This window comes from Emydura macquarii, unplaced genomic scaffold (assembly GCF_026122565.2).
Source record: "Emydura macquarii macquarii isolate MOO-44397 ecotype Brisbane River unplaced genomic scaffold, CSIRO-AGI_Emac_v2 contig_3671, whole genome shotgun sequence".
Classification (NCBI taxonomy): domain Eukaryota; kingdom Metazoa; phylum Chordata; order Testudines; family Chelidae; genus Emydura; species Emydura macquarii.
The window spans coordinates 3,382,611-3,407,689 of NW_027133808.1; the positions used below are offsets into that span (position 1 = coordinate 3,382,611).

Genomic DNA, 25,079 nt, shown 5'->3' on the forward strand with positions numbered 1-25,079 from the left:
TAAAGAATATAAAGTGGAATCTCAAGCCAGGTCTGATCTTAGACACCCATGTTTGCAGCCAGATTTATACTGCTTAGGATAACCATACATCCCATTTTCACCAGGGCAGTCCCTTTTTTAAGCCCTGTCACGACTGTCCGATTTTTTTTTTTTTTTTAGTAAAACTAGGCATTTGCCCTGTTTGCCAAAAAAGTGGGATGTGACCCCTAAAGGGGCATGGAGGAATAAACAGGGGAGGGGGCACAAGCAGCAACACTAGCCTTATGAGGGAGGGAGGTCTTGGATGAGTGGCTCAGACTGGGCCAGCCCTGTGCAGGTGGCAGGGTCAAGCAGCTTGGGGGACTTGGGCTGGGCTAGTCCTGTGAGGGCAGGTGGCTTAGGGACGTCAGGCAGGCAGGCTCCATGCGGGAGGGTGGCTTGGCTAGGCCCCGCACAGGCAGGCAGCTTGGGCCAGCCACACGCGGTGTCCTGTTTTCCTTTTGGGAAAATACAGTCACCTTTATACTGCTGTATTACTTGAGAGGAGTACTGTGCCTATCTCAAGAGCTACATACTTCAAGGCTGTTTCAGCTTTAATGGAAATCAAATCTATTGTAGATGAGGAAGCATAAACATTGGACTAGAAAAATAATGTCCTTACATTTATGCATGGAATGACATCTCTAAACTAGTCCTTAAAAATGTCCACCTTCCAATCTTTCCACAAGATCCACTAGTGTGATGCCTATGATACTGAAAACTGATAATGACTAGGCAAGTGACAAATAAGGATTAGTGTATTATTAATACTTTATTTTATCTTTAAAAAATGAACAATTAGACATTCTCTAATTGTTGCACCTAACTAGTTTATTTAACTATGTTATGTTCAACCTCCTTCCACCTTCCTTCAGTTGATTCATACACCTATTTGTGTCTTGTTTTTAATATAGCCCCAATCTGACACATGCACATAAACTTAATTTTAAGTGCAAGTAGTCTTGTTAGGAATGTTCCTGCCAGTCCTTCTCCTTTCTCAAAGAAAAAGATTGTTCCTTCCTCCCAGTGGCAGGAGAAGGGGGCAGCTGGCAGATGCCATCAGTTGCTGCAGAGCACTCTCTTCAGCTCCTGCTTCCTTTAAAACAGGATATGGCTCCTATGTTATGGTCCCAGTGGGGCCATCTAGATGGGGGAAAGGATTGGGGCCAATGATCTGTTGCAAGGATGTCTGTTGTACTATATCTTCATCCATGCTCATCTTTTATGATGGAATTCACATCTTCCTGGCCATAATGTATACTTCTGAAGGAAATGATGGGTTCAGATGAAACGCAGGTCTAAGGATCCCATGAATGAAAATGTATATATGGAGAGTGAAACCTAGGAAAACAAAAAGAATGAACTTTTTTTTTAAAAATGTCATTGCATTCAGGAAGAAGAGGTACATGGGACTCAATGCATACAAAATGGTATATCAGATAACATGTACTCAGTATACATGAAAGTTTCATTTCACACATTAAAAATATCCACTGTGATAATTAAAAAGGTCTAAATAACACACTTTCCATTATAGTCATCTAAATACCATATATTAATAATATTTTGAGCAAGTGATTGACTGTCTTGAAAATGTTTGGCCATCTCCAGCATCTATACTGAGATGACACTGATTTATCATTTATTAAAATTACATTGTTTGTAGATAGGCTTGGATGGATTACATTTTTATTATAAATATCAATTTCACCATATACGCACAAATTGATGACAAAATATTTATATTATTGTGACGGATTTTGCCTGGGTACAACTTGGAATGTGGGACTACTCAGCCCTCTGGCCCACCAAACTGGACTCCCTCTCATACCGTGATGCTGTGTCAAACCACAAACCTCTGGCAGGTACTGCACTTACACAGACATCCACAGGCAGGAACACACTCAACTGAGATACATGAATACTTTCCCCAACCAATCATGAACCAATAATAGAAAAGCTCCAGCCAATTACCCCAGCTCCCAACCTTGCACCCCAGGATTATATTGTCTTGCCCTGGACAAAAGCCTAACCAGTATAAGTTTATTACATTGTCTGTCCCTCCTTTAATGTGGAGAGGACATACACAAGCCTTTGTAAACTGAACTGAGATTTCCCAAGCATTTCAAGCAAAACACACTGTTTTAGGTAAGGTATAAAACACATTTATTAACTACAGAAAGATTGATTTTAAATTATTATAAGTGGTAGGCATAAAAAATCAGAGACCATTACCAAAGAAAATAAAAGATAAATACACAATCTAAATAAACCTCAGAACACTAGGCAGTATTTAGATTAAGCGGTTTTATCACCCCATTGGATGTCACAGTTTTCAATACACAGGCTTCTCCCTGAAACCTGGGCCCAATCTCCACAGTTCTTTGTCTACTCCGTGTCCTTATTGCATCCAGTGTAGGTGGGGAAGGAGAAAGGAAAAAGCATGAAGTCCCTGTCCCTTTAGTCCATGTGCCTGGAAGACACTAACCCAGACATAACCTGGCGGGCTGTGCTGAGTCACAGGGTTGAGCAATCCCCCTGGTGTTGTCTTGTGCAACTGAGTTATAGAGTTTAGGAATCCGCACTGTATGACCATGTGCAACTGTCATTGAATTGTAAATCCTTTATTTATATTCCCCTGCAGGTTAATGGTCGCTTAACACCCTCCTGCATGCGGATTGCCTCCTTTGTTGTCACTAGCGAATTTATAATGTAGTTCAGTAACAACTATACAGCAAGATCTCATAACTTCATACACTCTAATGATATATATATTTGGACTGAACAATGGGTTTCAGCAGATCATGACTTTTCCTATGATATCCTACATGGCATGCTTTGTATGAAATATCATAACCATATATAAATTAATGATGAATATGGGAGTTACAGGGTGCTGATTTGACTACAGTGTGTCACAATTATATTAAGAAAAAATAAAATATTTTATCTTTTTCTCTAAGTGTTAGGAAAAAAAGATCCAGCTGTCCAGGAACAGCACAAATTTTAAAAGTGCTCTTTAGGGTCACAAACTACCCAGAATAAAGCCAAATTCTGAAAAAGGGCCCCACCATAACTTTTGAAATTCTTACTGGCTTCAACAAGAATTGCAGGTTTTCAGTATCTCTCAGGATCTGATCCACTGATCAAATGTTATGGCTACCCTCCCTGACTCTAAGATCAAAACAGAATCTAGCTACTTATAACTAAGCACTTCCTGCCAGCCAGACATTTTCCTTATCCATTTACTGATCATTTGTTAACAAAATATTTTGCCTTTATTAGTTTTTTTCTTCAGTTTAGAAGTCAACCAACTTTAATGAAAACAGGCCCAGTCATGTTTACATGATAGGTGACCAAGAGAAGTGGTCCACACAAAGAATAGTCAGCATCTCTCTGATGTGGCAGGGTATTTTAGGTTTGGTTTGGTTTGGTTTGGTTTTTTTTTCTGCTGATGTGTGACTAATGCATAATGGAGGTTTCAACATATGAAGAATCTATCAAAGCCATATTGAAATTAGTAAAAAGATTGCCATTAATTTCACTGGATGATGTATGGGGTCTGATCCGGGAATGACTTCAGTGCAGGGTAATCACCCTCCAGTGTCTGGGTTCATTAGGTTTAAGGTAATTTAAGTGCATTAGTGAAAAACTGCTCTCATGCAGCTCAATGTTGAATTTTCATACTAGATGCAATGCTGTAATGTAAGCTCAGAAAATTACGTGGGGCCTTAATCCTGTGAAGTCTTGTGCACATGCTTAACATTATGTGAGAAGTTCCACTGACTTAAAAAAATACTCATGTTTGTAACGATTAATTTATTTTAAAACCCCTTACTAGCTGCCTGAAAAATCACAGTCCCACAATTGAGGAAGAAGGCAGTGCTGGATTTAAAAAATAAATAAAAAAGAACTTGATTTGGAGGGGAAAGGAAGGCAACTATAAATATATATATATATATATATATATAACAAATGGAGCAAGGGGAAGTTGATAGTAATGAGTATAAATTAGAAGTTAGGTATTGTAGAAAAGTGATAAAGGAAGCAAAGGGACACAAGATTAAATCTATGGCTAGCAAAGCTGAGGCCAATAAGAGGATTTTTTAAAAACTATATTAGGAACAAAAAGTATCCTGATGATGGTATTGGTCCAGTACTACATGGAAATGGTAGAATTTTCAATAATAATGCAGAAAAGGCAGAAGTGCTTAATAAATATATCTGTTCTGCATGGGAAAAAACAGATGATCAAATCTCATCACTCTCTTTCCGTTCCACTAGTATTTCTGGAGCATGTTAAACAGAAGCTACTGAAATCAGATATTTTTAAATCATTTAAATAGTTAAATCAGACATTTTTGAAGGTCCACATAACTTTCATCTGAGAATTTTAAAACAGCTGGCTGAGGAGCTCATGGAACTATTAATGCAGATTTTCAATAAGTCTTAGACCACTGGGGGAGAAAGCTAATGCTTTTCAAATTTTTGAAATGGGTAAATGAGATGACCTGGGTAAACATAGGCCTGTCAGCCTGACATTGATCCCAGGTAAGATAATGAAGTAGCTGATATGGGACTCAAAAGGAGGTTAATGTAATTAATGCAAATTAACATGGGTTTATGGAACTAACTAACATGGTATTTTTTATGAGATTACAAGTTTGGTTGCCAAAGGTAATAGTGCTGATGTAATGTACTAAGACTTCTGTAAGGCATTTGACTTGATTCAGCAAAACATTTTGATTAAAAAACTAGAACAATATAAAATTAATATGGCACACATTAAATGGATTAAAAACTGGCTAACTGATTGGTCTCAAAATATAATTGTAAATGAGGAATTGTCATTGAGTAGGTGTGTTGCCAGTGGGATCCTGAAGTGACCAGTTCTTGGTTCTACACTATTTAACATTTTTATGAATGACCTGGAAGAAATCATAAAATTGTCACTGATAAAGTTTGCTGGTGACACAGAAATTGGGGAAGTGGTAAATAATGAAGAGGACAGGTCACTGATGCGGAGCAATCTAGATCACTTGGTAAACTGGACACAGGCAAATAATATGCATTTTAATATGGGTATATGTAAATATATACTTCGAGGAACAAAGAATGTAGGCCATATTTACATGATTGGGGACTTTCTCCAGGGAAGCAGTGACTCTGAAAAGATTTGGACGTTGTGGTGGATAACCAGCTGAAAATTAGCTCCTAATGTGACACTGCAACCAAAAGAGTTAATGCGATCCCAGGATGCATAAACAGGAGAATCTGGGGTAGGAGTACAAAGGTTACTTTACCTTTGTATTTGGCACTGGTGGGACTTCTGCTGGATTACTGTGTCCAATTGCTATGTCCAATTCAAGAAGGATGTTGATAAATTGGAGGGGGTTCAGAGAAGAGCCATGAAAATGAATAAAGGATTAGAAATCATGCCTTTTAGTGATAAACTCCAAGAGCTGAATCTATTTATCTTAACAAAGAAAGAATAAAGGGTGACTTGATTACAGTCTATAAGTATCTACCTGGGGAACAAATATTTAATAATGAGGTCATCCATCTAGATCAGAAAGGTATAACAATGACTGGAAGTTGAAACTAGAGAAATTCAGACTGGAAATGAGGTATAATTTTTGACAGTGAGGATAATTTACCAAACAATTTACCAAACATTGTGGTTAATTCTCCATCACAGACAAATTTTAAATCAAAATTGGATATTTTATTTTTTACCTTTGCAACTGGAGCATTGGGCAGCTTAGTGATTCTTGGCTAGTCGCTTCCCAAACTTCCTGCTTCAGGCCACATGATCAGGAGTAGGAAGTTCGGGTAGCGACTGGCCAAAAGCTGGATGACGCTCCAGTGTAGCACTCCTGCAAGACGGGCTGGACAGAAAAGTTAGATGGGCTGGATTCAGCCTGCGGGCTGTATTTTGCCCATCCCTGGACTAGATGATCACACAATGGTTCCTTCTGGCTTTGGAATCTATTAATCTAAGTATGTGCATAAGTTGAGGAAAATACTGACCATCTTAGCCATACGTGTGCACTGGCAAAAATGATGATATCCTTGTTTGAGGATACCATGCTAGATTGAGCATTAAAAATTTCCCATGAGAAAAAAATCTTTCTTTCCATAGGAAATGTCTGTTTCATCCTCAGGTCCACTGTCACATGGCAGACACACATCTGCTATGTTTCTTTGTAGAGCAAACACAGATATTTTTCTAATGAGAACTGACCATGGAAGAAAATCCACTGTTTGTAAGTGTATGGGAAGCAAGTGGCTACAGATCACAATAAAATACTTTGTTGTGGAAGTACAGGTTTATTTGAGAAACTGTCTGGGCTGTCATTAATGCAATTTATAACTGCTAACATAGAGAGACTATGTATGTGAGCTAACGCAAACAATTTAAAGTCACTTTTCCTGTCTTACATAAATAAACGATGGTGTAGTGCAGTCAGAGACCTCATGCTGTTCTTGTGTACTACAGCAAATTTTCATAATCCAGTGTGCATGGCTTTGCATTGCCTTTGGGAACTTTTTTTTATTGATGTAAGCCTTTTACAAAACTAGCAATGAGCTGAAAAGGCTTCAGAGATTAAAAAAGGAAACAAAGCTGCCACCTCCCAGATAGAGAGTGAACAGCATGGGTGAGCAGCCACATCAGCATGAACCAACCCACATTCAAGTCTGTTGAAACAAACTTTAAAATGTTGCAGATAAGTGTTAACCCACTTCCATGTTTGTGTAGCCCTGCTATACATTGGTGAAGCACTGCTGACATCATGCATTATCGTGCACAAGGAGGAGAAGGTTGACTGTTGGGAACTAGCCATCCAAGAAGAGTATTGATCCTCTGGAGCCACATCCAAAGGCAAGTGGATGCAGGGAGGCAGAATGGAAGCTACATCTGGTAATGAGTTGATACAGTATATTTCCTTTCCTGCAGAACAGGGGAGTTCCAGAAAATTGTGCCTTAACAGGGTGAGCCTAGGAGCCTTGGAGCTGCTACTGCTGGGGCTCTGTGCTGTCCATCACCACCAAACTACTGCCACTGCCTTGAAATTGCCAGCTTTCTGAACTGTCCACCAGCATTAGCTCTGAGAGACAAATCATGCCCAAGGATAGCTTTTAAGATGGTCACATGAACACTTTCTGTTTGAGGCCACAAGAGTATGCAGAAATTCTCTCAAGGACAGTTCTCCTGGCTCCAGTCCTGGCTAGAAACCAGAATTGAAAAACTTTAGCAAAACATGCTAAACCAAACAGTTCAGTTTCAATTTGTCTAGAAATTGGCAATTTTTTGTTAAATGGGAGGGATTGCTTTTTTCCCTCAAGATGATTCTTCCACGACTAATTATTACTGATTATTTTTCAAAAACAATGTACACAAGGGAGTTAGTTATTGACTGATCAATAAAAAAGACTCAAAATTTCTCCATGCCTTTGTGGTGGTGGAAAGGTGTAAAGATGCCACAATGATGGGCAAATCTAATTGCTTGGAATAGATATGTCAAAGCCAAAAAAACCCTCCAAAACCCAGGCATGTCGTGTTTTTTGTGTATTTAAATTCTGCAATCATTTCTTGAGGAACTTAATTTCTTCATGAAAGAAAACATGAAGAGTCAGCAGAAGTGTTTCAATCTGTAATCATCAACCTTTTCACCAGATGTAATTTTCTGGTGAAAAGTTTGTACAAACACACTGTGGAACATCACTTTCCACTGCAGTCCTACTCTTCCAACAAAAACATACTTATGCTTCAGAAAAGGCTGGGCCTGATTCTCCAGTTGCAGTCATTTACACCTGTGTTTGCAAAGTGGGTGTTTGGTGGATGCTACCAAATCAGAATTTTACTCCCATTTTGTACTCACATATGTTAGGACTACAGAAGGGAAGACTCTGGACCATTTGTTCCACTTAAAAGGATGCTCTGTCTGTGTGTTGTCATTTCCGGTGGGAGAATAAGTGAGGAACATATGTGTTTGGCAGCTGAAATAGTATCTTTGATCCAACACCACAAATTTAAATGTGGACCTGTATATGAGTCGAGAAAGTAGATAAATGCTGACTATGCATACAGTGGGGATGTTTAGATACCACAGTGATGAGAACATGATAAATGACCGGAGAGATTAGATTAGCTAGGTCTGGTAACTCATAGTCAAAATCACATGTCAAGATCCACTTTACAGGCTGGGAAGGTTTAGCATTGATTCCCACGACCCTATATTCAGGCAATCATAAGATATCCTTGTGGACTTCTCCAACAGTAGAATTTGTTCCTAAGACTCTTGATTTAAGACTACAGCGTATTCATTAAGTAGGGTACAGTAATCTATAGCAGTGCTTTCAGCTTAGCAGCACCAGAGAGAACAAAAGCAATGAGCTGTTACAATATCTAATTCACATAATATTGAGAGTAGCTGCCTAGAAAGAGTGAACATGAGTTGACGGTAAGTTATATGAGCTCATCCTTGTCAAGGCACCCATTAAAAGACTAAGCCTGGGATGCAATTGGATTAGTGAGATCTTTTGTATAACATCACAGCTAATAAAATAATGACACAAATGCACTACATAATCAAAAGTAAATTGAATTCTGTCAATTTTCTGCTCACTCTCTATTTGCTCTTTATGTACTCTCTTCTAGTAATAGTAGAGATCATATTTTCTTTCTAAGTATCCTTGAGGCAGGAACTTGCAAAGCAATTTCAATATAACTGGGATTTTAGATCCTGAGGCTTTAAATAAGGATGACCTTATGAAAAATAGGGTTATAAAATGTTTAATTAACTACAATTAATTTCAAGTTTAAGGGAAACCCATCTATGAAATGGTCATATTTAAAAAACTGAATAAAGTGAATTTGCATTGTTTTAAAAGGACATAGCCCACAATGGTAGATAGAAAAAGTAGAGCTGGTTAACACTTATTCTATCATTAAATCCAGTCTTCTTTCAGTGAAGGATTCTTCCCTGCAATAGAATTTCTAGGGTGAAATCCTGGCCCTATTGAAGTCAATGGGAGCTTTTCCATTGATTTCAGTGGAGTGAGGATTTCACCCCTACTGCTTCATCCACTCTAGTTTAAGAGTCCAGAATTATAGAATTGGCACCATTTCCATTCAGAGGCAGTTCTAATAAATCTCACAGTGGCGTTGTTTATCCACATACTGGGTCTGATTCACCCAGTTTGAGTTTAACACTGGTGCAACGTCATTGATTTCTAGCACTCTATTCCTAGGGCTATAGCTATACCGACGGCGGCAAATTCGCCACCGTCAGATCGATTTCTCTGGATTGACTGAGCGGTCAGTGCAGACCCGCTCAGTCAATCTAGAAATCAACATACTAAGACGAGCTACAAAAGTAGCATAGCGCTGTGCAGACAGAGCGCAGAAGAAAAGTTCAGCAGTTGACGGGAGTTACGCAAGTTTTTTGCATACTTTGCGTAACTTCTGTCGACTGCTGCCAAATCTCACAGATAAGTGTAGATAGGGCCTGGGTCTGCTTTTTCAGTCTATGTTGCACTCACAAGTTTATTGGCATAATGTCCCTTGGGCAGTCAGTTGGGCATTTGTTCTCAACTTATTCCTCCCTGGGTAAGTGAGTCTTGTGAATCCAATGCAGATGGAATACAGAGGGCCAACTCCTCTCTGGTGTAAATCAATAGAGTTCCATTGAAATCAGTGGCATGCTGAAGTCAAGAGAGCTATACCAGGTGAGGATCTGGCCCAGCCCTTTAACCCTCAGGGCAGTTTGATCCTAGGCAGAGGCCGTCTGGGCACAGGCTCTGACAGTACATGTCTGACCTTGAAACCAAGGGCCCCTCCCAGAACCCCCAAACTGCCTTTTAAAAGCCGGCTGGGGCCCAACAATCAACACTTCCATAATAAACTGATAACTCATACATGTTCTATTGGGCAGGGTGTTTTCCCTTCTGCGCATGGATGCTCAGTGACCTTTTCCTTCCCTTGCTGGGCCTAGTTATGTACACTGTATTACTCTCTTATGCCCTATCATTAAAATATCTCAATTCACAGAATTACTGATAGGCACAATGCTTGCTATCTTGACTTCAATGGGACTATTATAGTAAGTATTATGCATAGCAGGGTTTGTAGGACTCAGCCTTTAGACTAAGCTTCTCTGGGCAAGAGTTATGCCATCATATTTATATAAAGAACCAGAAGTTTCTGGACAACACAGACTCCCTCCTTCTAAATTCTACTCCTGTAAGTAGCCTGCTGGTGACTGAATAGATTTATATCAGGACATGGATGGGATCAAAGCACATTCCCACCTCCAGAGACTGAAGGACTACCTGAATTTTTATCCGGGTACTTATCTGACTGTCAGTGTTCCCAGCTCCAACCCCAATCTTCACAGAACTCAGGACTGCTCGGGGATGTCATCAGAGGCCTGTTGGTCACGGCTGCCACCTTTGGAAACAACAGCATATAACAAATCTTCCAATTCCTCTTGTTCTGTGCTGCCATTTTCCATTGCACAAGCCTGACATTTATTTGGCGAGCTTCCCATGTAAAGAAACTGAAATAAAAAACGTAATAAAAACAACGTATTATTACTAAAATAATTTTGTTCTGATTTAACATTCAATATTTGAATAGAATTAGATATAGAGTTATACATTATTCTAATCGTGTATACAATAGAATAACAGTGCCTACCACAGAGACAGGAGTTTTAAAAACACATAAGAAAAATAAAATTCCACATGCTCTGAAAATACTATACTTACTATGAAACTTTTCTGAGCTTCAGAATGAGATACCTATCTGGAGGTATATAAAAGTTAAGTTGATCTTCGGTTATCTATCTCAGAGTAAAGAATATATTTGATATAGTTTCTGTTTTTCATATTATCTCTTTAATCTTTTGAATTTATACATATAAAGTCACTTCAAAATAATGTTGTTGTAAATCATGGCAACAATAAGCATCAGACTATTGCTTTAACAACACATCAGTAGTGAGACATTGCCTATTTTGGGAAGCAACACGATGACCTAATCCCTACAGTTTCTTTAGCTTAATACCTAAAAAGCTTCTTTAGAGCTTCTTTAGCATAACACCTTCTAAACATACATAGACTAGTTTTATATACCTTGTTTCTTGATACAACCTGCCTTCCCACATATCCTTAATGTGATTGCTTCTTTGTTCTCTTTCAAGGTAAGAGATTTAATTTTTATAGTTCTTTCCTGGGACTTTCAGAGTATGAATGTTCATGTGGTTGAAAAGGTACTCTCATTACTGCGTAAATCATAATTTGAGGTTACTTGCCTCTTATCACTCTTCTTTTGATGTACAGATTCTACTTTTCATTTCCACTGAGTTGTTTTATCAACTGACAGGTGGTCCTGATGTGGTTCACTTCAGCAACCTCGTTCAGGTTTCTAGCTGCCTCTCCAGATGTTTAATTTAATCATTTTGATATGCTTCAGTGACTTTCTAGGCTAGTTCTCCCTAGCTTTGGTACAGATCTCTGCCTCTTCTATCTCTCCTCCTTCCTTCCTTTAGAAAAAGTTTTTTCATCTCTCATCTATGGATTAATTCTCTATCATTAGTTTTAGGATTTTGGGGGATCCCTCACAAGGTTAGTGTGGCGGAGCATCTGCCCCACACTGGCCAGGAAGGGGTTGAGGCCATTGGAGAAGCATCCAATGGGAAGGAGCTGTGGGATAGCCAATCAGGGCCCGGGAGCCCAGTATAAAAGAGAGTTGCTAAGCAGAACAGGAGCAGTCAATCCCAGGAGCTTGGGGAGGAAAGGCTGGCTGCCTGGTAGGCGGAAGGAGGTCAGCACCTGGGACAGAGCGGCGGCTGACTGCTGGAGTTCAGCAGAGAAGATGCCCTGATACAAGTGGCCCAGAGAAGTCTGTCGAGGAGTTGGGGGGAGGCAGTGAAAGCTGGCCGCATGTAGGGTCCCTGAGCTGGGATCCGGAAGAGTGGGTGGGCCTGGGTCCCTCTCCACCTCCCACAAACCACCATTGAAATGGTGGTAGACTGCAGCACCCATTGACGTAAGTGGCAGAATCAGGACTGCAGAATCCCCTGCAGTGGGGGGAGGGGGGGGGATAGATTGTGGCTTGGCTGGAGGTTCGGATCAGGAAGAGGACGTGGTGGGTCCTGACGGTGGCAAGAAGCTACCAGTGAATCCTGAGGAAGTGTGATGGAGCACACCCGTGGATGTGGGCATCTGCCTGAGCTATTCCCCAGACTTCCAGCAGGAGGCACCAGTCTAGCGGTGAGTGCTGCTAATCCGTCACAATTAACTTGGTAAAGCATTCCAATTATTCTGACACGTGGTGTCATGACAACCTATTTCTTGCAATGCTACTTCAAAATATAATCCTACATTATGATCCCAAAAGTATTCATATATTCATAGGCTTTTCAGAATATGAGAGATACTTATGAAAATGGGGATTGGCTCATAAATTTTGGGATGGGACCTACATTGCAATTAGCATCTCTATGTATTGTAAGACTGTTCTTTCATTTGGTTAATCTGTAACCTAAAGGACAATATGTTCCAAACTGTCATTTTGTCATCATTGTGAAAGCTCTTGGGGGAGGGGGGGGAAGCATCATAATGGCTCTGCAACACCTTAATTTTAAGTAGCCTGTAAACTGGATTCTGATGCTAGCTTTTCTTTATTGGATTTCTCTGTTCCTCATGTTACGTATCTGTGAATGCACAACAGGATGTAAGCTGATGCTAACTTCTATTAGTATATTTCTGTACATTTGGCAGTCTTGGATTAAGCTGATTCACTTCCACCTCTTGTAGATGTTGGGTGCTATAGTTAGCCACAACTCTAGGATCAACTAATAACTAGAGTTAAGAATGTCGATGATGTAATTTACTGTATTTAGCACTTATGATGGATCTTTTTTCTTTGAAGTGTCATAAAAATAATAATAGTAATAATAATAAAAGGAGATGGGATATAGCCTGTAGTGACCATCATAATGCAGATGCTGCTGTGAAAATGTTGCTGATTGAAAGGCTATAGATGGGCAACATTTTCATCCTTCTTTTCCAACTCTACCCATATATTGAACCAGAGATACAACAGCATGGTGGTGGGGGGAAGCAGGTGACCTCGTGGCCATAGACACTACTAAAAATCATGGTACCTATGTCTCTGGTGGGAGGGAAGGGATAGAGAGGGGAGTGGAGGGGGCGGGGGAGACCTCATGGTCGGTCCCAGTCTATGCAGTAGGGGGGAAGGGTGGGAGAGAGGTCCTGGCCAATCCTGTTCTCTCTGGTGAGAAGGGATGATGGAGAGTTCCTGACTGGTTCCAGTCTTTCTGGCAATGGCTCCTCCTGGAGCTCTGACCCCCAGAATCCCTCAGACCCAGCTCCCCATTTCGCAGAACCCCAGCCCACCATCACATCCTTCACCTCTTCCTTCACCTCTTCCACTTCTGGGCCCACTCCAGAAGGAGAGCTGGTAGCTTGATGAGGACATACCTGTGCTGTAGGGCAATGTAGGGGAGGACCCCCATATACTTAATTCTCCTCTTAGGAAAATTCTGCTAGTGCCCCTAAGGAGAACTGAACTCAAGCCACATCATTTTTACTTAAACCAGCTGGGAACCCATAATGTCAAAATACCAGAAGAAAATCTGTTCTTATAGCCTGAATCATTAATATTTTGAGAAGTTCCATTGTCTACAATCCATTGTCTACAACCAAGCCCTAAGAAACAACCGCATTTGCTCTGATCCCTCAGACAGAGACAAACACCTACAGGATCTCAATAAAACATTCTTAAACTACAATACCACCTGGGGAGGTGAAGAAACAAATTGACAGAGCCAGACAGGCACCCAGAAGTCACCTACTACAGAACAGATCCAACAAAAACAACAGAACACCGCTCGCCATCACCTAGAGCCCCCAGCTAAAATTTTTCCAACACATCATTAAGGATCTACAATCTATCCTAGCAGATGATCCCTCACTCGCTCAAGCCGTGGGAGGCAGGCCTATCCTTGCTTACAGACAGCTCCACCAACCTGAAGCAAATACTCACCAGCAACCGTACACCATACAACAAGAACACTAACCCAGGAACCTATCCCTGCAACAAACTCCATTGCCAACTCTGCCCGCACATCGACTCTAGTGACACCATCGCGGGTCCTAACCACATCAGCCACACCATCAGGAGCTCATTCACCTGCACATCTACTAATGTAATATGCCATCATGTGGCAGCAATGCCCCTCTGCCATGTACATTGGCCAAACCGGACTGTCACTAAGCAAAAGAATAAATGGACACAAATCAGACATAAAAAAATGGTAACATCCATTTACCAGTCGGAGAGCACTTCAATCTCCGAGGACACTCTGTAGCTGACTTGAAAGTTGACATACTTCTACAAAAAACTTCAGAAACAGACTTCAGCGAGAAACTGCAGAGCTGGTACTCATATGCAAACTTGATACAATCAAACTGGGTCTGAATAGGGACTTGAAATGGTTATCTCATTACAAGAAGTAATTGTCACTGTTCACACATTCTCACCTTCTAATCAACAGTTGTGAACAGACCTCATCTACTCTAACTGAATTGACTTTGTTAGTACTTGCTCTCCCCATTGTTGTTTCTTACCCTTGGACATGCGTATATCTATACCTCCTATCTGTGATTTCCATTTCATGCATCTGACGAAGTGGGTTGCAGCCCACGAAAGCTTATGTCCGCAGACATTTGTTAGTCTTTGAGGTGCTACAGGACTCTGTTTGTTTTTGCAATATTTTGAGACTTTCCCATCACTGTCTATGCCCCACCTAAAACACTGCAGCTGAGAAGAAGAGAAAGTTGAGAACAAGTGTTAGAGGGTAAGTCTATTTTAAAAGCACCACCACCTTCACAGCTAAGAGGAAAGGCTCTCTCCTGCTGAGATAATTTCAGTTATTGAGGAGAAACATTAATAGAATTGAGGAGACAAAGATAAATTGAAAACCACATGCTTCCTGCAATGCTTCAGACATTACAGAGAGGAAGTCGATTTGTCATCTGGCAGCTCAGAATAATCTGAAGCTAGATCAGAGCTTTCCAAGGCATAAGCCACTCCGGAACTATGGCCATGCAAGTTTCCCTTATGCTGACTTGCCACATGCTGGGAGTATAGGTTTGGGGGAGGGAGAACTGTGTGTGTGAGAGAGGTTGCTTAAACTTTCCTGAGGAGTGCTCAGCTTTCAAAAGTTTGGAAAATGTTGAGCTAACAAAAATGGATCTGTAAGCTAGCCCTTCATTGATTAGTCCAAAGTTACTAGCTTCTCATTACTGAGGGAGTAAGAGGATTTTCATGCTTTGTTAAATACTATGTTAACCTCAATATTACACATACAGCTGGACATGAATCACCAAAATGGGAATGTACCAAATCATTGCTAGGATATGTCAATGACTTTCATAACTGACCTAACTATCTGAAAATGAGGGAAGAAAACACTGCAACTTTGTCACACCTTCTTGCTCCTCCTCATGAAATAAAGTGTCCAAATGGTGCGTGTTAAACCATATTCGCCTCCCTTAATTCTTTTCTATTTTAGGTGGTTTGTAGGGTGCTATAAACTGCGTATCTGAATCCCATTACTGGCTTTCTCTTATTACAATTTACTTACAATGTGTTAACCTGTCTTCAAAAGAAAGATTGGGTGAAATCCTGACTCCATTTGATGTCAATGGCAAAATTCCCTTTGAGTTCAATGGGCTCAGAATTTCAGCCATTAAGTGCTAGTTTGAGCACATAAGAGTGGTATAAAGGTGGAAGTGAAATTATTTATATTTTAGTCACAATATTGGTATGACTTTTGGGAAGAGTAGTGATTCTCAACTCATATTTTTCCATTTAACATACCTTGTTTATTTATAGTAATAATTAATAATAGAAGTATGAAGAACTTTTGTAACAAAATGTAAAACTACAAGAGAATCCAGGTATTTTATTCAAATTTCCAAAGTTATACAATGTATATTTTTTGCTAAGCAAAAAGAGGTCATTTTTCAGCATAAATAGATCACTGTGAGGGCAAACTGAGAGCCATTTCTGTGTGAAAACATGCCCATTTTTAAAGCAAAGATGGTGTTGACAGCAAAATCAGGCAAAAGTGAGTGGCTTTGCATATTATCAGTAAAAAGTAGCCATTTTTGTCAAAATGGCAGATAAAGTGAAAAGGAAAGGGGGTGTGAAATCACACAACATGGACATGCAGAGTTCTGTGAAAAATAACATTTAGTTTCTTAAAAAAAATTATTCAAACTGAACAATGAGAAAGAATTGAAGTAACATACATGTTTTTGTATCCAGAACCAAACTGCTCTCCATGATATAGAGTAAAGCATTCAACCAATGAAACATAAGACATCAACAGAATATGCTTTCATTGGTCAATCACTAGCACAGGCTCATTAAAAGAGAGCTCATTTAAAAACTTTTTTGGACATCACTTTTTACACAGCTAAAACTGAATAGGTTTCAAACATTCCATTAAAACATTAAATATGATTGTATTCTGTACCCTCGTATCTAAATATATCTATCAATGACTTTAACATAGAGATTCTACTCCCAAAACTTGGATCAATCCACATTTCTATGTACCCACCTCATGGATAGGGGAAAGTGATGGGGCCACTGGTGAAAGGAGACAGCTGCAGCAGGGAGGGAGGGAGACACTCCCTGATGGACACCAAGTTACTCCTCCCCCACATCCTTGGAGTCTCTGGCACTCAATAGTCAGTTTAGGGGGAGGGGTGCTGATTGGCCCACGTCCCTCAGGTCCAGGGATTTAACCGGGAGCGGGATCCCTGTGAAGCCTCTTTCACTCTGTTTCAGTTGCCCCACACTACCCACCTTGAAATAGCAATGGGAATCTGGCCTGGCAGATGCTGCAGGTCTAGCTGATCACTCATTTCAGGATCAGGAAGGAATTTTTTCTCACTTAGGCCAACTGGCAGAGGACTGGGAAGTTTTTCACTTTCCTCGCAGGACCTTCAAACATAGTGGGTTAAGCAGGAATGTGTTTGGTACTTAACTGAGGTGCTTGGTTTGAATTGTTAATTCATTGCAATTTGCAGCCAGATTCCAGGGCAGTTTAAATGATAACATGAAGTTTCCAGAGGTAAAAGACCTGGGATTTTGCTGATGGGCCTTGGACTCATGGAATAAGGTGAGACCTTGTGGCCTTTGCAGGCCGAGGTCAGACCTTGCAGCCTTCGCGGGCTGAGATCCCAACTCTGCTGCAACCTCCGTCCCTCTTGCAGAGTAGGGAGGTGGTAGAACTCAGAGAGATCTGAGTCCTGGGCGGTAGGCTGAGTTGCAGATTACATGGTAGGAGCCCTGTGACCCCTGCACTGGAACCAATTAAACACCTGGTATAGAAGAGTATGGGTGATGGGCAAGTAGTGACCCTCCCCGGTGCTTAAGTTTCATAAGTTATGACCTGTCATGTAAAATCCATCTGTGTCTGTATTCATTTTGCCACTCTGTACAGATCCGAGTGGTAATGCAAGACCTAAAGGGGGTGGGCAAAGGAGCATCTGTGCCACCTTTAGACTCCTCTAATCATACAGCAGCCCAAGATTGTTATTTTAATATTATTATTGTATGGAACATGTGTAGGGCTGTTCTTAATTGTGCATGGCTGCAAGGACCTCAAATGAGAAATTGCTGAAGTGCCGTGTGCTCCAATCACACCCCCTTTTTAACCACAGCCCTGGCATGGCCTTTATGCTGGGGGCTGTGAGAGGAGAAGGGCTCCACACCATCTAGGGATTCCTCTAGCCCAGAGTGCTGTCCTCTGGTTCATCCAGCTTTTCAGCATCTGCAACTGGCATTCTATTTTAACTAAAGCACAGGAGTTTAGCATTGATCAGAGGAACACACCAGGCAGCACAGTCCACAAATCGTCCTTAGTTCCCTGTGCTTTAATGCAGAGTGGAGCACCAATCACACAAGCTCTAAAATGGGTGAGCCAGATGGGGTCCACTTGAGGGTTCCCCTCAAACCAAAGAAGCAATTTAGAGTTTAGTTACCCAGATCAGCGAGGTTAAGGTTCCACACTACACAGGATTCATTTTATTCTTCTTCTGTTAGTTTTCACACTTCTCAGCTAGTAAGCTTTACATACAGAAAGGGCACTCACATGCTTTCAGTCTGAATGCCATTTTTATATTTATGGGAAACAACAACAAAATCAAAAAGAGGAGAAAAATAAAGTCTCTTTGGGAGTGCACACACTCTATCAAGTCTGCCTCACAAAATGGCACCTGCTTTTTATATTCAGCAGTCTTCTGGAAAATGTAAAGGTAAAGGACAGAGAAAACAAATCTATAACACAGTTACATCAGCTACATACACTAGGGTTCAAAAATTAAAAGAAAATGGAAAAAAAACCTTCAAACACGTCCAGGGACACCAAGAGGTAAATCCAACAATGCCCTAGACAGAAACGAACTATCAAAGTAAATGCAGTGCAAAATTGTCTAGACTCAGCAAACTTCTCCAAAAGTGCTGAGACTATAACTAACTGCTGTAGCTCTGCTTCTGGCTGAGTCAGGGCCACATGACCCTAAGAGCTATAGCTGAGAGAGAAGCTGAAACAGAGATGGCTGAAGCTGCAGCACATTTAAAAAATATTTGAAAGGTTGCAATGAAACACATAAAGTAGAATCATAGAAGATTAGGGTTGGAAGGGAACTCAGGAGGTTAGCTACTCCAGTGGTTCTCAACCAGGGCTACGTGTACCTCTGAGAGTTTGCAAAACCTTCTAGGGTGTACATCAACTCATCTAGATATTTGCACAGTTTTACAATAGGCTACATTAAAAAGCACTAGTGAAGTCAGTACAAACTAAAATTTCACACTGATAACAACGTGTTTATACTGCTCTATATACGATACCCTGAAATATAAGTGCAATATTTATATTCCAATTGATTTCTTTTTAATTATATAGTAAAAATGAGAGAGTAATTTTCAGTAACAATGTGATATGACACTTTTGAATTTTATGTCTGATTTTGTAAGCAAGTAGTTTTTTAAGTGAAGTGAAACTTGGGGGCACACGAGACAAATCAGGCTCCTGAAATGGGTAGAGTAGTCTGGAAAGTTTGAGCGCCACTGATCTAATCCAACCATCTGCTCAAAGCAGGACCAATCCCAACTAAATCATTCCAGCCAGGGCTTTGTTAACCTGAACCTTAAAAGCCTCTAAGGACGGAGATTCTACTGCCTTCCTAGGTAACCATTCCAGTGCTTCAACACCCTCCTACTGAAAAAGATTTTCCTAATATCCAACCTAGACCTCCCACACTGCAACTTTAGACCATTGCTCCTAGTTCTGTCATTTGCTACCACAGAGAACAGCCTAGCTCTATCCTCCCTGGAACCCCCTTTCTGGAACCTCCCTGGAACCCCCTATCAAATCCCCCCTCATTCTTCTTTTTTGCAGACTAAACAAGACTAGTTCCCTCAGCCTCTCCTCATAAGTCATGTGCTCCAGACACCTAATCATTTTTGTTGCCCTCCTCTGAACTCTCTCCAATTTGTCCACATCCCTTCTGTAGTGGGGGGGCCAAAACTGGACACACTCCTCCAAATGTGGCCTCACCAATGCCAAATAGAAGAGAATATTCACTTCCCTTGAGCTGCTGGCAATGCTCCTACTAATGCAGCCCTATATGCCATTAGCCTTCTTGGCAATAAGGGCACACTGACTCATATGCAGCTTCTTGGCCACTGTAAACCCCAGGTCCTTTTCTGCAGAACTGCTGCCTAGACAGTTGGTCCCCAGTCTGTAGAAGTGCATGGGATTCTTCCATCTTATGTGTAGGACTCTGCACTTGTCCTTGTTGAATCTCATCAGGGTTTGTTTTTGTTTTTTTGGCCCAATCTTCCAATTTGTCTAGGTCACTGTATCCTATCTCTACCCTCGAGCGTATCTACCACTCCCCCCAGTTTCATGTCATGTGCAATCCATCCCATCTTCCAGATCATTAATGAAGATGTTGAACAAAACTGGCTCCAGGACCAACCCCTAGGGCACTCTGTTTGTTACTGGCTGCCAACTAGACATTGAGCTGTTGATCATGACTCACTGAGCCCATTGATCTAGCCAGATTTCTATCTATCTCATAGTCCATTTATCCAACCCATACCTCTTTAACTTGCTGATAAGAATACCGTGAGAGACCGTATCAAAAGCTTTGCTAAAGTCAAGGCATATCACTTCCACTGCTTTCCCCACATCCACAGAGCCAGTCATCTCACCATAGACAGAAATCATGTTGGTCAGGCATGACTTGCCCTTGGTGAATCCTTGGTGACTGTTCCTGATCACTTTCCTTTCTTCCAAGTGCATCAAAATAGATTCCTTGAGGACCTGCTCCATGATCTTTCCGGGGACTGAGGTGAGGCTGATCGGTTTGTAATTTTCCAGTTCCTCCTTCTTCCCCTCTTTGATGGGCACTATATTTACCTTTTTCCAATCATCTGGGACCTCCCCTAAGTGCCACGAGTTTTCAAAGATAATGGCCAATGGCTCTGCAATTACATCAACCAACTCCCTCTGCAACCTCAGATGCATTGCATCCGGACCCATGGATTTGTGCATGTCCAGACTTTCTAAATAGTTCTGAACCTGTTCTTTCAGCACTGAGGGCTGCTCACCTCCTCCCCATTCTGTGCTGTCCAGTGCAGTAGTCTGGGAGCTGACCTTGTCTGTGAAGACAGCGGCAAAAAGAGCATTGAGTACTTCAGCTTTTTTCATATCATCTGTCACTAAGTTGCCTCCCCACTTTGTAAGAGGCCCACACTTTCCCTGATCATCTTCTTGTTGCTAACATACCAGTAGAAACCCTTCTTCATACCCTTCATGTCCCTTGCTAGTTGCAACTCCAATTATGCTTTGGCCTTCCTGATTTCACTCCTGCGTGTTCAAGCAGTATTTTTATACTCCTCCCTAGTTGTCTGTCCACGCTTCCACTTCTTGTAAGCTTCCTTTTTGTGCTTAAGCTCACTGAAGACTTCTTTTTAAAGCAAACTAGTCGCCTGCCATATTTGCTATTCTTTCTGCACATCAGGATGGCTTGTTCCTGCGCCTTCAATAAAGTTTCTTTAAAATACAGCCCGCTCTCTTGCCCTCCTTTCTCCCTCATATTAGCCTTCCAGGGGATCCTGCCCATCAGCTGCCTGAGGGAGTCAGTCTGTTTTTCTGAAGTCCAGGGTCTGTATTCTGCTGTTCTCTTTTCTTCCTTTTGTCAGTATCCTGAACTCTACCATCTCATGGTCACCCAGGTTACCACCCACTTCTACTCAGGTAGAGCCTGAGGTTATAGTTTATGAAGAAAACTGTCATTGGAGTTGATATATAGCTTCTGACGGGTTTTGCTCACCATTGCTAATGATTTCTAATCCACAGGGGAAAAGTTCTTGGACTAAATTTGAGCTCCAGTTCTCTAGTCCTCTAAACCCAGATTATTTCTTGTTCTAGCACTTGGCATCATGGAGGCAGTGGAAATGATGAATCTGGCTTTAACTAGCCAAGTGAGAATTCCTCTGTCCATAGGTTAGTTGGCCTAAAGAAGCATAGCTGGCTCCTCTACAACTGCCCTTCCAAACCATGGTACAGGGTGGGGGAGTGCTTGAAAAAGCAGAGTGCCCCAGTGCAACATCAATTCTCGGTTGGCATAATTTGGTTCCACAGAGACCATAGCCAGCCACTTTGATGGGCTTAGATCAGTGCAAAGGTTTCCCTGATTTTCATAGTATATAACTTGCTCTCCAATAACCCACTAATCTCTCCTGAACTGAATGCATCTCAATGCAGGGGAGTGTCTAGACTTTAGTCTGATAATACCATATACTTACCTGGATCTACCTCATTGTGTTTTCTTTGTATCTTGCCTATCAGGAAATTTCCCAAATGCTTGTATGTGGGAATGATATCCATAATCAATTTGAATAAACTAAATTATTAGTTGTATCATACAAAGCCATTTTTACTGGTGACCCTAGACTGACAGATAGCTCTTTGGTTGCTTTCAAAGACAGAGGCACCTATAAGGCAATTAAGAAACAATGGCTTGATCCTAGGTACATCCAAATCAGAGATTTTAGGTCCCATCAACTGCAATTGAAGTGTTCAGCCCCTTCAAAGATAAGACCTGAAGTGAAAATAATGGGAAGATTTTTCCCAGAGTTCTAGTTTGGAGTTGACTCTACCTTTGATATTAAAATCATTAAAGCATTTACAATGGCATCATTTTTATAATATAGTCCAATATAATGCAGACATTTAAAAAAGCTATTGACATATTTTTGTCAATATTGTGGATATTTGTTGATGCTACGAAGCTGAAAGGTTACCGTGTTATGTGAAATGGAGAAAAACTAATACTTCATTTCAGTGTGACAGATGTGCATGCCTTGAGCACTAACAAGGCATAGCTAATTACTGATACAGTTGCAGAAAAGGAGCTCTGACAGTCATGATATATGAACAAATTTGTCTTGCAAGTGACAAGTCAAACAGAGGTTACTGAGGAGTCTTGGGCACTGCCAGCACTGTGGGTGGGTTACAGAACATTTCTGCACGCTCTTTTTGTTTTTGTTTTTGTTTTTTTTGTTTGCTGCAAGGGAAATATTCCACCTTCACCTCAGACTGACACTTTTCTTCATGCTCTTACTGTTTCCGTTAAAGGCACCAATATTTCTTTTTAATATAAGTTGCCAAAATTATTTTAAATCCAACAGTTCTTAGAACTCTTAGTTTTCCTAAATTCTTCCAAGCTTTTGCACGGTCTATCACACAATATGTAGTTTATCTAGATCAAATGCACTTACTTCATGTTGAAGCGTTAAATCTCACACATCTGTAACCATGCTATAGGCAAATCATTAAATATAACCATCTTTGTGAAGCTTTATAAATCTCACCCTGCTTCATCATTTCAAGCACCTTCCTTTTTTTTTTTATTATTGTAACTTATGTTTCTGAGAATCTGAATACAAGTGCAAATAAATGGACATGCACAGATGGATATAATGGCCAAATATAATTTATAACAAAAATGAATATTTGAAATGCAGTAAAAATACTCCACAGTTTTGCCAAACAGCTTTGTTTCCATCCAGAGTCCTCTTTTTAATAGTGTTTTACCCTTGAGGTAAAGACATTCTCAGATCTCCCCACCCCACGCCAAATGAGTTCAGATAAAGCTCAGTAAAAGTAACTGTTCTTCATCAAGATGAAATAGTTATTTCTTCTTATGATGAATGGGAACAACTATACATAATGCTGAATCAGTGCTCCCAGTGCTATATGAAAGACATGATATGAGGACTGAAATATGTATGATATATTAAAATGCAGAATTCTTTTAAACAGTATTTATTCCCTTGCAGTAAACACTTTACAATAAGTAATTCTGGAAATAACAGAAAGTTACTGGAAAAGTCATCATAATGCCTCCAAGTGCAGTAAGATAAAGACATTTTATTCTTATATAAGATATATATTATTTATTTTAAAAGGGATTTATTTTAAATAATAGCTTCACTCTTTCATTTTCATATCAGATGCTTCAGAATTTTGTTTAACTATGTTGATAATTTAATCAATTTGCAGCAACTCTTTCATGCACTGAGTTGTCATAAGTTATTAAATAATTTCATCTAGCTTCAAGAATAACAGCAACGTTCATAGAATGTCCATGATTCTGAATCACAAATGTAAGAGTCAACTACTAATGTAAGTAGAGAAAGGGTGGGACCTCTTGCTTGCTCTCCACTGGGAGTAAACTCATTGCATAATGTTGTAATCTGCAGTATAATTTGAATCTAGAAATCAAGGTTAAAATGAACTCTCAGAAGTACTTTAAGGTCTGGAGGGAATGTCCTGGTTCACTGACATACGTGCTGGATCTAGGGGGGCTGGTATGGTCCTGCACCCCCTGGCTTGAAGTGGATTCCCTCATATACAGAGGTTTGCAGTTTGGTTCAATGGCTCTCAGCACCCCCACTATAAAAATTGTTTCAGCATCCCTGGTCACGGAGTCCAATCCCTTGATATAGCAGGCAACCCTGTCATATAATTCCATTCATAAATGTATCAAGCCCTATTTTAAAACCGGTTATGTTGCTTGCCACATTATTCCAAGCTGTAGGCTGTTCCAGAACCTCACGCCTCTGATGGTAAGAAACCTTCTAATTTTCAGCCTAAACTTATTCATACCCAATTTATACACAGCATTGGCCTTGAACTGAAATAGCTCTTCTCCTTTCCTGGTGTTTCCTCCTTTGAGCATAGATAGAGAGCAATCATATCCCCTCTCAGCCTTCATTTTGCTAGGCTAAGCGAGCCAAACTCTTTCAGTCTCCTCTCCAAAGGTCATGGACTTCTAAGTATTTAGGGGCCAATTTGCCAAGATGCTTGAAGGGACGGAGGTCCCAGTCCCATGAGGGGCTTAGCATTTTACAGGAACACCCCATTCCCATTCATGTTAATGGGAGCTGAGAATGCTCAGCACTTCAGAGAGATGCCCAGTACATCCCAGGGTCAGGCCGTGAGGGCCCAGCAAGCACTAGTGGGAGCCTGAGCTACGTTAGGTTTGGGGAGGAGGAGCACTGCCTGTGTGGTGATGCCTGGAAATATCAAGACTGATTGTCTGTTGCCCTGCATCTTGTGCATTTATTTGCACCAGAGTGCGAAGAGAGTGTAAAACGCTACCAGATCATAAAAGCAGCATTTTGCACTCACTCTGCATTGGCATAAAATGACTACATGAGGTGCAAGGCAACAAAAAATAAGGCCCTGTATGCCTTCCTACAGTGTTGTTGAGAGAAAACATGCAGGTCAGTGGAACTTGCTGTGTTGTCTACATTCTGCAGTCTAATGCCACCCAACACAGCTCACCAAATTATGGCTGCCCCCTGAATGGAAGCACTGTAGAAGAAAGGTTCCCCACACTCACTGCATGCACTTAACACATTAGTATTGGGC

The 25,079-nt window shown here is 40.8% G+C and overlaps 1 long non-coding RNA gene across 3 annotated transcripts in view; it reads right to left on the reverse strand.

Moving 5' to 3' along the window:
- Positions 1-670: 670 nt before the first annotated feature.
- LOC137145866 (uncharacterized) overlaps positions 671-25,079 on the reverse strand; it is a 37,237-nt gene continuing 12,828 nt past the window's right edge. For 2 of the 3 annotated variants that reach the window (XR_010917769.1, XR_010917767.1), the window contains 2 exons: positions 10,354-10,580; positions 671-1,359 (listed from right to left, as the gene is read on the reverse strand). This is a non-coding gene — a long non-coding RNA (uncharacterized lncRNA). Of the gene's footprint in view, positions 1,360-5,321; positions 5,372-10,353; positions 10,581-25,079 lie in introns of all 3 variants that reach the window. The other variant, XR_010917768.1, reaches the window with a different exon arrangement.